Source organism: Rattus norvegicus, chromosome 5 (assembly GCF_021556685.1).
Source record: "Rattus norvegicus strain SHRSP/BbbUtx chromosome 5, alternate assembly SHRSP_T2T, whole genome shotgun sequence".
Lineage (NCBI taxonomy): Eukaryota > Metazoa > Chordata > Mammalia > Rodentia > Muridae > Rattus > Rattus norvegicus.
Window position 1 is genome coordinate 108950329 of NC_141538.1, and position 4372 is coordinate 108954700.

General features: G+C 42.6%; 1 pseudogene; it reads right to left on the reverse strand.

Annotated features, from left to right (window-relative positions):
• Positions 1-1774: 1774 nt before the first annotated feature.
• On the reverse strand, positions 1775-3922 carry LOC148005898 (interferon alpha-1-like; annotated as a pseudogene).
• Positions 3923-4372: the final 450 nt, after the last annotated feature.

Here is a 4372-nt window from a genome sequence, read left to right on the forward strand (position 1 = left end):
TAAGGCTGGGGAAATGGCTTAACGGTTACAAGCATTGGCTGCTCTTCCACAGGACCAACATTCGATTCCCAGTACCACATGGAGGCTCACATCTGTCCATAATCTCAGTCCTAGGGGATATGGTGTCCTCTTTTGGCATCCTCAGGCACTGCACACAGGTGATAGATATACGTGCTTGCAAAACACCCATACACATAAAATACAAATAAAACTTTTTAAAATTATTCATCCAAAGAAGGTGGGAAAATAATTCTTTGTTTGGGAATTTCTACAAAATGAGAACTCCCACTCATCTTTTGTTTTTTTATTTGTGATTTCGTTCTCTTTGGGGGAGACTAATGTCAGACACCATAAAGAAAAAGAAAAAGGCTTTTGGAGTAGGTTAGAATTAAAGAGTGTGAATGAACAGAGCAATCAGGTACTTCTTGGGGGAGAAAAAAGTGCTTACAGTGATTTCTCAATGAAAAGTTTAAAAGAAAGAAAGGAAGGAAGAAAGAAAGAAAGAAAAAAGAAAGGAAGGAAGGAAGAAAGAAAGAAAGAAAAAGAAAAAAGAAAGAAAGAAAGAAAGAAAGAGAGAAAGGAAACAAAACGGTGGGAATTGTGCCTGGTGCCTGTATCAGCAAGGGAATACTGCATATTTCACTTTGGTGCAGGATGCCAACTGTCTTCCAGTATTCCTACCTACAGACTTGTCCTAGCTGAACATAAAAAGCTATTCCCATGTGAGGAGTAACTGCTTCTTCAGAACTCTTCCTTGAGTTCCTTCAGAACTCTTAGAAATAAAATGCTCTGAAGATGTCTACTAAGATAGGTAAAATATTTCAATATTGTGATGCACTTTTTACATCACATATTCCGTTACAATATGTAGCTGTTAAGATTACCACAAAAATGGTCCTCGGCAGCATGAAGAAAATCCCCAGTCAGTGATGAGCTTTCAGCATGACCAGAATCTGCCCTCACTCAGTCCAGTTGCTGTCCTTGGTAGACTTACTTTCCAGGCACACGCTTCCCTGGGTTTTCCTTAACCCAGAAGCACTATATTCTGCATACTTCCTTTGGGTATGACATTAAATTATACGGAACAGATATTAGGGGTGCTCTCTAGCAGACGGATCACAGCACACAGACATTTTATTTTACTTCTGCTTTCTATTTGTGGCTTCTGCTCTTTAGGGAAACTGTTGAGCTGAAACCAGACAGAAGAGAAAGCAGCTACGTGTGAACAGGCAGAAAGGTGAAGAAAGAGATGACAGAGTCATATGGCAAAGGTAACAGCTGCCATCACAGACTTCTATACTTCCCTCTAAAAGTTTTCCCACGGAGCCTCTATCTCCTAACTGAATGTAGGAAAGAGAATCCCTTCAAGTGATGAGTGTTCCTCACCTGTGGTGCGTCTCTGCCTCCCCAGACTTCATAACCTAATGCTGTCCTATTAAACTCCACCCTCTGAAGTCAGCTACTGAGTAGTGGATATATGGCCTAAGAATTTTAGAGAGAAAAGTAATACATTGAAAAGTATTTTTTCAACATTTTTATAATATTTCATATACAATAAAATATTGGGAAATACTTGATCTGGAACAGCAGTTGGTTTTTTGTTTGTTTGTTTGTTTGCTTTTAGTGATAGGGTCCTGAGAGGGAGAGAGGGAGGGAGGGAGGGAGGGAGGGAGGGAGGGAGAGAGAGAGAGAGAGAGAGAGAGAGAGAGAGAGAGAGAGAGAGAGAACACCAGGAGTCAGAAGATAAAGAGGATAGGAGATAAGAGTTTGAAAAATTTGCACAAGTTGTATCTTATGCCAAGCAAACTTATTAAAAAAGTATAGCACTGTATATACTAGTTCCAGGGGAGAAATGGTAATCAGCAGAAACCACCATACAAATAGAACTGTCAGCAAAAAGCTAATAAAACAACATTGTACAGAGAGAACACAGGGTATCTCGAGAGCATTATAGGCTGATCACCACAGCCCCTCAAGGTAGGAAGAATTGGGTTCTCAGGATCCTAAGCCACAGCTCCTCCCAGGCCCTGGCCCCAGCATATATATTGACCCTGCAACGCTGTGTTCCTTCTCCATAAATCAGTAGCTTGGGGAAAAACCTCACTCAATCAGTCCAGCTCTTAACAGATACCTAGCATATTTAAAATACTCTATGTGGAAGAGAGTAGCTAAGTGCTTTTACAATGCACACTTTTGTTTGCTGTTCAGGACAACCATGTAAGCACTTTGACCTCATTTTAATCTAGAGAAAACTGAGGCTTAGAGAAATTGAAGTGAACAAACACACACACACACACACACACACACACACACACACACACACACACACACACACACACACACACACCCCTAACAGAAAAGAATTTCAACATAAAGTTATGCTCTTTGTACAGCTGTGTTGCAGGTTTTGTATTGTCAGTTCCTTTAATAGTTTCCAGTCCCCTTTGCCCTAGAATTATGTACATTTCTCCTGTTCGCTGGATACCAGTGGTTAGTTTTGCAATGTCAGCTAGTCAAGAATGCTGAGGATTCGAGGATTCTGTCAATGTGTTTTGGACTCTCATGATCCTGTAATATTTTTCAAGGTGAGGGAATTAAAGGAGATGGTGGAAAGGAACTCCTCATTGTATATCCCTATTCCAGGAAGTGGTTGCTTTGAAGCCCCGGTAGGAAGCATGTGGCAATGATGCCTACTAGCTCATTGTGCAATGACAGGACAATAGTCTGGGTGTGGCACTTCTTTAAAATCACGAGGGCCAACTCTCCAGCCTTTCTGCAACTCAGAATTCTGTCATTTAGGACACTTCCTTTGGGGCTACTTCCTATGAATATATCTTTGTGTTCATAAAGAATAATTAGTTCCCCTAGAGTTGAACACAATGTAGCCTTATACTCTTAAAAATACCTAGCAATTGAATTTATCTCAAGATTAAGATGCAAATGAATCTTTGAAATGTCTGGCAGTGAGAATCATTTCTGTTAGAATAAGACTCAATTTTGCCGGCAAGTTGGCTGAGGAAGACAGGGCTCTCCAGACTTGTGCTCTGACCACCTCCCAGGCACAGGGGCTGTGTTTCTTCTCTCTCAGGTACACAGTGATCCTGTGGAAGTATTCCCTCACAGCCAGTAGGGAGTCTTCCTGGGTCAGGGGAGGTTCCTGCACCCCTACCTGCTGCATCAGACAGGCTTGCAGACCACTCAGCTGCTGCTGGAGGTCATTGCAGAATGAGTCTAGCAGGGATGCATCCCAAGCAGCAGATGACTCCTTTGATGTGAAGATGTTCAGGATCTGCTGCATCAACTCATACAGGACAGAGATGGCTTGAGCCTTCTGGATCTGCTGGGCACCCACCTTCTCCTGGGGGAATCCAAAGTCCTGTCTGACCTTCAGGCAGGAGACGGGAGAGTCTCCTCATTTTTACCAGGAGTGTGAAGGCTCTCTTGTTCCTGAGGTTACGAGTATGAGGCAGGTCACATCCTAGACAGCAGGTGGATGAGTAGCTCACCACCAGGAGAGCCATCAAGGAAGTACAGGCCCTGGCCATTGTGGATCTTGAAGATGCTATTGGTCCTCTGAGCCACGTGGTCCTGAACCTCTAAGTTCTCTACAACCCTTGTTTTGCTGCTATGGCTTAAATAAGGAATGTTTGAGGTGTAATTTTCTTACTGTCACTCAAGCTATTTTCTACCCCTGTTTTTGTTTTCTTCCATGTATTTCCTACTTGGTTCAGAACAGTGTTGCTCAGTGCTCTGTTTCCCTCCTCCCGCCTCCTTTTATCTTTCCTAAATGCACTCATAATCTGTAGTATTATCCTTAAGCATCTTTCAAAATTGCAGAAAATTACTAAAATATGTTATGTTTTAAAGTTTACTCTTTGTACATATGAATTAACTTTGTTTCAACTTTTCTCTCCCTCCTTATCTTCCTCTCTTTCTCTTTCTCACCCTCCCTCCTTCTCTCTCCTCTCCTCTCCCCTCCCCTCCCCTTCCCCCTCCCCTCCTCCCTCCCTCCCTCCCTCCTTCCCTCTCTCTGTTGTTATAGGTATGTTGGAGGGTGCTCTCACCCACATATGCATATGTGGAGGCCAGAACTTGACAGTATTTTTTTTCTCTATGAATCTTGCGTTATCTCTTAGAGTCTCTTACTGAGTCAGACCTCCTCCATCTCAACTGGCAAGCCCTCATAATTCTCCTGTAGCTGTTTGAATGAGAATTCCTCCATAGGCTCTGCAATTTGAATACTTGTTCCCCAGTTGCTGGTGCTGTTTGGGGAGGCTTAGGAGGTATGTGGTCTTGTTAGAGGCATTATGCCACTGAAGGCAAACTTTGAGAGTTTAAAAATTCAGACAATTTCCAGTTTGCTATCCCTGTT